This window comes from Artibeus jamaicensis, unplaced genomic scaffold, assembly GCF_021234435.1.
Source record: "Artibeus jamaicensis isolate MK-2021 breed Jamaican fruit bat unplaced genomic scaffold, CSHL_Jam_final contig_240, whole genome shotgun sequence".
Lineage (NCBI taxonomy): Eukaryota > Metazoa > Chordata > Mammalia > Chiroptera > Phyllostomidae > Artibeus > Artibeus jamaicensis.
Genome location: NW_026521506.1, coordinates 2,554,357 through 2,565,105, shown reverse-complemented (window position 1 = coordinate 2,565,105; position 10,749 = coordinate 2,554,357). Strand labels below are relative to the sequence as shown.

At 36.5% G+C, this 10,749-nt stretch overlaps 1 non-coding gene across 1 annotated transcript; it reads right to left on the bottom strand.

The window, feature by feature from the left end:
- Positions 1-9,919: 9,919 nt before the first annotated feature.
- Positions 9,920-10,132, bottom strand: LOC119035369 (small nucleolar RNA U3). Its single transcript, XR_005079779.2, has one exon. It is a non-coding gene; the product is annotated as a small nucleolar RNA U3 (small nucleolar RNA).
- Between the last annotated feature and the right edge of the window lie 617 nt (positions 10,133-10,749).

The following is a 10,749-nucleotide window of genomic DNA, read 5'->3' as shown; positions in this document are numbered from 1 at the left end:
AGCTGATTTTTCAACAGAAATACTACAAACCAGAAGGGAATGGCAAGAAATATGCCAAGTAATGAAAATCAAAGGCCTGCAACCAAGACTACTCTACTGAGCAAGGCTCTCAGTTAAAACGGAAGGTGAAATAAGGCATTCCTCAGACAAAATAAAGCCAAAAGAATACATATCCACCAAACCAACCCTGCAAGATATGCTAAAGGGACTACTATAAGAAGAGGAAGAAGAGGAAGACACAAAGGAACAAGGGGGTAAATGAACAATACCTACCAATAATAACCTTAAATGTTAATGGATTAAATGCTCCAATCTAAAGACACAGGCTAGCTGAATGTATAACAAAACATGACCCATACATATGCTGCCTGCACAACACACATCAGAACAAAAGACTCACAGACACTGAAAGTTAAGGGTTGGAAAAAATATTCCAAACAAAAGGACACACACACAAAAAGCTGGTGTAGCAATACTTATGTCAGACAAAATGGACTTCAAACCAAAAGCCATAAAAAAGACACCGAAAAACATTTCATAATATTCAAGAAAAGAATCCTTCAAGAAGACATAAACATAGTAAATATATATGCACCCAACATAGGAGCACACAAATATATAAGAAAAATCTTGGAGGACTTCAAGAAAGATATAGACAACAACACACTTAAAACAGGAGTGTTTAATGCTTCACTGTCAACAATGGACAGATCTTCCAAACAAAATATCAACAGGCATATTGCAGCATTGAACAATGTGCAAGACCAAATAGACTTAGCTGATTTTATATATATATATATATATATATATATATATATATATATATATATATATATATATATAAACTTTCATTCCAAGGATGCAAAATACACATTCTTTTCTTTTCAAATGCACATGGAATAATTTCAAAGATAGGCCACATGATAGGACACAAAACAAACCTCAACAAATTTTTAAAAAATGAAATCATATCAAGCATTTTCTTGGACCACACAAGCATGAAACCAGAAACCAATCACACAGAAAAAACTCAAAAACACTCAAATTAATGGATTGAATAGCATGCTATTAACCAATGAGTGGGTTAATAATCAGATCAAGGAAGAAATTAAAAATTTTCTGGAAATAAATGAAAATGAACACACAACAGTCAAAAACATATGGGACACAGCAAAGGCAGTCCTGAGAGGCAAGTTCATAGTGATACAGGCCTACCTAAAAAAGATAGAAAAATTTGAAATGAACAAACTAACCCTACATCTGCCAGAACTGGAGGCACAATAACAAAGCCCAGAGGAAACAGAATGAAGGAAATATTCAAGATCAGAGTGGAATTAAATTTAACAGACACTAGAAGAGCAATTCAAAACATCAATAAGTCTAGGAGGTGGTTCTTCAAAAAGATAAACAGAATTGAGAAGCCTTTAACCAGACTAATCTAAGAAAAAAAAGGGAGAGGACCCATAGAAATAAAAACTGAAATGAAAGAAGAGAAATTACAACTGATACCACAGAAATACAAACAATTGTAAGAAATTACTATGAACAACTATATGCCCAGAAATTTGAAAACCAGAGTGTGTTGGACAAGTTTCTAGAAACATATAATGTTCCAAAACTGAATGAAGAAGAAACAGAAAGCCTGAACGGACCAATAAAAGCTGAAAAAATTGAAGCAGTAATCCCAAAACTACCATCATACAAAAGTTCTGTACTGGACAGTTTCACAGGAGAAATTTGCAAAGCATTTAAGGAAGAGCTAACTCCTATAATTCTTAGTCTATTCCAAAAAATCCAAGAAAAGGGAAGACTTCCTTACTCTTTTCATGAGGCCAGCATCATCTAAATCCTCAAACCAGACAAAAATACAATAAAGAAAGTAAACTTCAGGCCAATATCATTGATGAACATAGATGCTAAAATCCTCAACAAAGTACTGACAAACCACATCCAGCAATCTATCAAAAAATCATACACCATTATCAAATGGCATTCATCCCAGGGATGCAAGGATGGTGCAATATTTGCAAATCAATAAATATAATGCATTATGTAAACAAAAGGAAAGACAAAAATCACATGATCATATGTATAGAAGTAGGAAAAATATTTGATAAGGTATCTCACCCATTTATGATAAAATACTCAGAAAGGGGGAGTAGAGGGAGCATACCTCAACATAATAAAGGCCATATATGAGAAACCTATGCCAATATCATACTCAACAGGCAAAAATTAAGGCTTTCCCACTATGATCAGAATAAGACAAGGATGTCTCCTTTCACCACTTCTATTCAACGTAATGTTGGACGTCCAAGGCACATAGATAAGACAAGAAAAAAAAAACCCCTGGCTAGCATAGCTCAGTTGATTGAATACAGGCCTGCAAACCAAAGTATTGTAGTTCAATTCCCAGTCAGGGTACATGCCTGGGTTGCAGGCCAGTTCCCAGGAGGGGACAGAGGAGAAGCAATCATACATTGATATTTCTCTCTCTCTCTCTCCTTCCTTTCTCCTCTAAAGATAAATAAATAAAATCTTTTAAAATTTTTAATAAAGAAAAAAAGACGTCAAAATTGGAAAGGAGGAAGCAAAACTGTCAATGCTTGCAGATGATGTGATAGCATACATAGAAAACTCTACAAAGTCTACCAAAATAATACTTGACCTAATACATGAATTTGGCATAAAGCAGAATTCAAAGTCAGTTTTCAGAAATCAAAGGCATTTTTATATACCAACAATGAAATATCAGAATCAGAAACCTGGTTTAAAAAATCCAATTTGCTATGGCAATAACAAAAATAAAGTATCTAGGAATAAATCTTATGAAGGAGGTACAAGACCCATACTCAGAAAACCACACAACCATGAAGAAAGAGATTAAGGAAGACACAAATAAATGGAAACATATACTGTGTTCATGGATTGGGAAAATTGACATCATTGAAATGTCCATACCACCCAAAGCAATTCATAGATTCAATGGAATGCTTATTAAAATACCATTGACATATTTCACAGATATAGATAAAACATTTCAAAAGTTTATATGGAACAATAGACAGCTCTGAATAGCTGCAGCAATTTTTAGAATAAAGAACAAAGTAGGAGGGATCACAATACCAGAGATCAAACCATATTACAAAGCCACTATAGTTAAAGCAATGTGGCACTGGCATTAGAACAGACACATAGTCCAGTGGAACAGAACAGAGAGCCCAGAAATAAACCCAAGTCTCTAGGGTCAATTAATATTTGACAGAGGGGGCAGAAATAAAATGGAGTACAAAATAGCTTCTTCAACAAATTGTGTCATGACATCTGAACAGCTACATGCAAAAATAAAAACAAAATGAAAACCACCAACTTAGACCATACACAAAAATAAATTCATGGTTGATGAGCTATAAGACAAATATAAGTAATGATACCATAAAAGTCCTAGAGGAGGCCTGGCTGTTGTAGCTCAGTGAATTGAGCTTGGCCCATGATCCAATAGGTCATAAGTTTGGTTTACAGTTAGGGTACATGTTTGAGTTGTGGGCCAGGTACCCAGTAGGGAGCACGTGAGAGGCAACCACACATTGATGTTTCTCTCCCTCTCTTTTTCCTTCCCTTCCCCTTCTCTAAAAATAAATAAACAATATCTTTATTTCAAAAAAGAACAAGACAAGGGTGATCACTCTCACCACTTCTATTCAACATAGTATTTGAAGATCTAGTCAGACCAATTACAAAAACAAATATTTAAGAAAACCAAATTAGAAAATAAGTCAATTATCTTTCTTGATTGATGACGTAATGTTGTATACAGAAAATCCTAATGACTCCACCAAAAAGAAACACACAAAACCGGTTAGACCTATAAAAAATTCAGTAAAGTTTCAGGATACAATTCAACATACATAAATAACCTGCATTTCTGTACGCTAACAATATTGGGTTTATCTAACACTAACAATGGTTTAGCTAAAAAGAAATGAAAAATACCATTTAGAATAGCAACAAAAATAATAAAATACTTAGCAGTAAATTTAACTAAGAAGGTCAACAATCTATACAACAAAAACAAACAAGACACTCAGTTAAGACATTAAGAGAAGAAATTGTAAAAGACACAAATAAATGAAAATATATCTAGTGTTCACAGATCATAAATTAATGTTGCTAAAATGTACTTACTAAAAAATCTACAGATTTCATGCACACTATTAAAACTCCAGTAGAATTTTTCATTTAGTTATTTTTCAAGTACACTTTTTTTGTCTATTTCTCCTATCCCAGCCTCCCCCGCCCCTTGATCCCCACCTCGCTCCCATTTCCACCCCCCTTAGTTCTGGTTCCTGTGTCCTTCCTATTTGTTCCTCCAAATCCCTCCCCCTTTTTCCCCTTAATTTCCCTTCCCTCTCCCCTTTGGTCATTGTACCCTTGTTCTCTGTTTCAGTGTCTTTGGGGATTTTTTTCCTGCTTGCTTGTTTGGTTTGCTGTTTAGCTTCCAGTAAAGGTGAGATCATATGGTATTTGTCTTTCAGCACCTGGCCTATTTCACTCAGCATAATGCTTTCCAATTCCAACCATGTTGTTGCAAAAGGTAGTAGCTCCTTCTTCCTCTCTGCTGCATAGAATTCCATTGTGTATATGTACCACAATTTTTTGACCCATTCATATACTGATGGGCACCTAGGTTGCTTCCAACTCTTGGCTATTGAAAATTGTGCTGCTATTTGATATTGATGTTTTAAAATTCTTAGGATATAATCCCAGCAGTGGAATTGCTGGGTCAAAAGGCAGGTCGATTTTTATTTTTCTGAGAAAATTCCATACTGTTTTCCATAATGGTTGTACCAGTCTGCAATCCCACCAACAGTGGATTAAGGGCCCATTTTCCCCACACCCTCTCCATCATTTGCTGTTTCTTGCTTTGTTTATGATAGCCATCCTGACTGGTGTAAAGTGGTATCTTATTGTGGTTTTAATTTTCATCTCTCTGATAGCTAACAATATTGAGCATCTCTTCATGTGTCTCTGTATATTCTGTATGTCCTCTTTAGAGAAGTGTCTGTTCAAGTCATTTTCCCATTTTTTAATTGGGTTAGGTGTCTTCTTAGAGTGGAGTCGTGTAAGTTCTTTGTATATTTTGGAGATAAAACCTGTGTCTGAGGTATCATTGGCAAATATGTTTTCCCATACACTTGGTTGTCTTGCTAATTTAATACTGTTTTCTTTAGCCATGCAGAAGCTTTTTATTTTTATGAGATCCCATTTGTTTATTCTTTCCTTTACATTCCTTGCTCTAGGGGACATATCAGTAAAAAAGTTGCTGGGTGAAATATCTGAGATTTTCTTGCCAATGTTCTCCTCTAGGACTTTAATGGTGTCACGACTTACGTTTAACTCTTTTATGCACCTTGAATTTATTTTGGTGTATGGTGTAAGTCTGGCTCAAGTTTCATTTTTTTGCACGTAGCTGTCCAGTTCTCCCAACACCATTTGTTGAAGAGGCTCTCTCTTTACTCCATTTCATGTTACTGCCACCTTTGTCAAATATTAATTGAGTATAGAGAGTTGGGGTAATTTTTGGACTCGCTATTCTGTTCTATTGGTTTTTGTGCCTGTTTTTCTGCCAGTACCAGGCTGTTTTGATTACAGTGGCCTGTAATACAGTTTGATATCAGGTATTGTGATCCCTCCTACTTTGTTCTTCTTTCTCAAAAGAGCAGCTGCTATTCGGGCTCGTTTATGGTTCCATATAAATTTTCGAAGTGTTTGTTCTATGTCTGTGAAATATGCCATTGGTACTTTAATAGGTATTACATTGAATCTGTATATTGCTTTGGGTAGTATGGACATTTTGATGATGTTAATTCTTCCAATCCATGAACATGGTGTATGTTTCCATTTGTTTGTGTTTTCCTTGATTTCATTCTTCAGGGCTGTGTAGTTTTCTGCATACAGGTTTTTTACCTCCTTAGTTAGGTTTATTCCCAGATATTTTATTTTTCTTTTTGCTATATCGAATGGGATTTTTTCCTTGATTTCTGCTTCTGCTGATTCATTGTTGCTATACTAAAATGCCTTTGATTTCTGGATATTGACATTTCAACCCTGTGTTTTGCCAAATTCATTAATTAGTTAGAGCAGTTTTGGGGTAGAGTCTATAGGATTTTTTATGTACACTATCATGTCATCTGCAAACAGTGACAGTTTTGCTTCCTTCTTTCCTATTTGGATGACTTTTATTTCCTTTTTTGCCTGATCACTGTGGCTAAAACTTCCAATACTATATTGAATAGAAGTGGTGAAAGTGGATATCCTTGTCTTGTTCCTGATCTTAGTAAAAAAAGCTTTTAGTTTTTTCCCATTGAGTATGATATTGTCTGTAGGTCTCTCATATATGGCCTTTATTATTTTGAGAAATGCTCCCTGTATTCCCACTTTGCTGAGTGTTTTTATCATAAATGGGTGCTGTACCTTATAAAAAGCTTTTTCCACATCTATTGATATGATCATGTGATTTTTGTCTTTGCTTTTGTTTATGTGATGTATTACATTTACTGATTTGCGAATATTGAACCATCCTTGCATTCCTGGGATGAATCCCACTTGTTCTTGGTGTATGATCTTTTTGATATATTGTTGGATACAATTTGCCAATATTTTGTTGAGGATTTTAGCATCTTTGTTCATCAGCAATATTGAACTGAAGTTTTCTTTGCTGTGTCCCTATCTGGTTTTGGAATTAAGATGATGCTGGCTTCATAGAAAGAATTTGGGAGTCTTCCATCCTTCTGGATTTTTTGGGATAGTCTGTGGAGAATAGGGGTTAGCTCTTCCTTAAATGCTTTGTAGAATTCTCTTCTGAACCCATTTGGTCCGGGGCTTTTGTGTGATGGGAGTTTTTGATTACTGCTTCAATTACTTTTGCTGTTATTGGTGTATTTAGATTTTCTGCTTCTTTTTCACTGAGTTTTGGAAGATTGTATTTTTCTAGAAATGTGTCCATTTCCCCTAGGTTTTCAAATTTCTTGGCATGCAGTTCTTCTTAGTAATTTCTTACAATCCCTTCTATTTCTGTGGTATCAGTTGTAATCTCTCCTGTTTCATTTCTGATTGTGTTTATTTGAGTCCTCTCTCTTCTTTTCTTGATGAGCCTACTTAAAGGCTTGTTGATTTTGTTTATCTTCTCAAAGAACACACTCCTGAGTTCATCGATCCTTAGAATTTTGCTTATAGTTTCTATGTCATTTAATTCTGCTCTAATCTTGGTTATTTCCTTCTTTCTGCTTGCTCTGGGCTGTCTTTGTTGTTGTTGCTCCAGTTCTTGCAGGTGTAGGGCTGGTCCTTTGTTTGAAATGTTTCTAACTTCTTTAGGTAGGCCTGTATTGCTATAAACGTCCCTCTCAGGACTGCTTTGCCTGTGTCCCATAAGTTTTGGGTTGTTGTGAGATCATTTTCATTTGTTTCCAGAAACGTTTTGATTTCTTCCCTAATTTCATTCTTGACCCATTTGTTGTTTAATAGCATACCATTCAGTCTCCATGATTTTGGGTGCTTTGGGTTTTTTTCTTTGGGGTTGGTTTCCAATTTCAGTCCCTTGTGGTCAGAGAAGATGCTTGATATGATTTCAATTTTCTTGAATTTGTTGAGGCTCGTTTTGTGTCCTATCATGTGGTCTATCATTGAAAATGTTCCATGTGCATTTTAAAAGAATGTGTATTTAGCTTCTTTGGGATGAAGGGCTCTATATATATCAGTTAAGTCCATTTCATCTAGGGTGTTGTTTAATGCCACAATATCTTTGTTGATAATTTGTTTGGAACATCTGTCCATTTTTGATAGTGTGGTGTTAAAATCCCCTACTATAATTGTGTTGCTGTCAATATCTTTCTTGAAGTCCTCTAAGATTTTCTTGATATATTTGGGTGCTCCTATAATGCTGCATATATGTTTACAATGTTAATGTCTTCTTGGTGGATTCTTCCCTTGAGTATAATGAACTGACCTTCTGGGTCTCTCTTTATGTCCCTTTTTTTGAAGTCTATTTTGTCTGATGTGAGAATTGCTACCCCAGCTTTTTTTTCTTGTCCGTTTGCTTGGAAAACTTGTTTCCAGCCTTTCACTTTTAGTCTGTGATGGTCTTTTGTCCTGAGGTGGGTGTCTTGTAGGCAGCATATGTGTGGGTCATGCTTTCTTATCCATTGAGCTATTCTGTGTCTTTTGATTGGAGCATTTAATCCATTGACGTTTAAGGTTATTATTGGTAGGTACTTATTCATTGCCATTTTTGTACCTGTGTTCCTCTGTGTGTCCCTCTTACCCTTCCTTCCCTTAAAGCAGTCCTTTTAGTATTTCTTGTAGAGCTGGTTTGGTGGAGGCATATTCTTTTAGGCTTCTTTTGTCTTTTAAGGTCTTTATTCGTCCATCTATGTTGATTGAGAGCGTTGCTGGGTAAAGTAGCCTTGGTTGTAGGCCTCTGGTTCTCATTTCTTGGAATATTTCTTGCTATTCTCTTCTTGCTTGGAGTGTTTCCATTGAGAAGTCAGTAGCTAACCTTATTGGGGCTCCCTTGTATGTTATTTCTTTTTTCTCCCTTGCTGCCTTTAAGATTCTCTCTTTGTCTTGGAATTTTGCCATTTTGATGATAATGTGTCTTGAAATGGGCCTCCTTGGGTTCCTCTTGATTGGGACTCTCTGTGATTCCTGGATTTGTGAGACTTTTTGTCTTATCAAATTAGGGTAATTTTCTGTCATTACTCGTTCAAATACATTTTCTATCCCTTGTTCTTTTTCTTCTCCTTCTGGTATTCCTATTATTCGGATATTATTATGTTTCATATTGTCTTGCATTTCTCTTCATCCCTCTTCATACTTTCTGAGCCTCTTTTCATTTTCTTGCTCTTTCTGTGAGATGCTTTTTACCTTGTCCTCCAACTCACTAATCCTATCCTCTGCTTCATCTATCCTACTTTTGAAACTTTCTACTGTGTTCTTCAATTAAGAAATTGTGTTCCTCATTTTCTCTTTTTCCTTGCTAATAGTTTCCATTTCCTTTTTGATGTTGCTGTAGTTTGCAGAGAGATCATTATAGTTCCCCTGTAATTTCTGGTATTTCACTGTGAGCTCTTTGAACTTCGTAATAACCAGTGCTTTGAACTCACTGTCTGATAGTTGATTAGCCTCTATTTCATCTAACATTTTTTCTGAAGTTTCTGATTTTTCATTTGGGGATTTTTTCTTTGTGTTCCCATTGTATGTGAGACTCTTGTTGTTAGTCTGTGCTTCTAAAATTGATCTTTTCTGAAACACTGGTTTTATGGTGTGAACTTCTGTGGTAGATCCTTATGAAGTTCAGTGGTGCAGACTCCTTGAAGTTTCTTGATGCTCTTCGTCTCCACCTACTCTCACGCTGGTCCTGGTGCTGGTCCCTGGGTTAGTCGCCTACCACTGCTGAATGTCCCGGCTCTAGTAGCCGTCTCCTCAAGCCCCCAGGCCCATTACTAGGGTAACGGCACAGGGGCTGGGAATGTCCCAGCTCCCGTAGCTGGCTCCTTTGGTGCCCAGGACCGTCACAGGGGTTTGGAGTGTCCCGGCTTCTGTACCTGACTCTCCGGGCTCCAGTGCTCTCTCTATGGCAGTGACACAGAGGCTTAGAATTTCCCAGCTTCGGTACCTGACTCCCCTGCATGCAGACCTGTCACTATGGGAGTGGCACAGGGGCTGAGAGTGCCTCGGCTGTGTAGGTGACTCCTCTGCCTCCCAGGACCATCACGGGGGTTTAGAGCCTTCTTTCTCCCGTACCTGACTCCCCACCATCCATTCCCGTGGCTATGAAAGTGGCACAGGGGCTGAGAGTTTCCAGGCTCCCGTAGCTGGCTCCTCTGCCGCCCAGGGCCTTCACTGGAATTATTTTTTAGAAACCACTCAGACTGCATTCTCTCCCTCTTACTCTTCCAAAGGAAGAGAAGAGAGATTATCAATGGCTATTGGTAGTTGCAAAAGTAACATCAAAAGCTGGCTTCATGCTCAGGAGAGAACACTGTGCATCCTCCTCATGGTTCTGGGTGCTCTACAAGTTCAGAGAAACTTCTCAAGTAATGAACTATAGAATGACCCCTGAAAGTATAGTCTTTCCAATGGAATTTTTTACAGAAATAGAAAAAATACTAAAATTTATATGTAACTAAAAAAAGAGCTCAAATAGCCAAGGAAATCATCAGATTGATCAAAGTTGGAGGCATAACAATTATTTATTTCAAAGCTATAATAATCAAAACTGTAAAGTACTGGTATTAAAAAGTCACATACATAAATAAAACAGTATCAAGAGCTCAGAAATAAACCCACACATATGTTTTTATGTAATATTTGATGATATAGCCAAGAATACTCATCAGAAGATGGTAGTCACTTCAATAAATGATGATGGGAAAACTAGATATCTACATGCAAAAGAATAAAAATGCGTACTTATCCTATGCCACTCACAAAAAGTAAGTGATTAAGGACTTAAACATAAGACCTGAAACCATAAAACTCCTATAAGAAAGGAGAAAAAAATCTTCTTGACTTCAGCCTTGACCATGGTTTTCTGAATAACAAACCAAAATCAAAAGGAACAATAGTATAAGTCAAATCAATGGAGTGTATCAGAAGGAAGCAAATAATGGCCAAACAGAAAAGAGTGAAGAAACAAGAATTCAAAAAAAATGAGGAGAGTCTTAGGAACCTCCAGGACATCTTTAAATG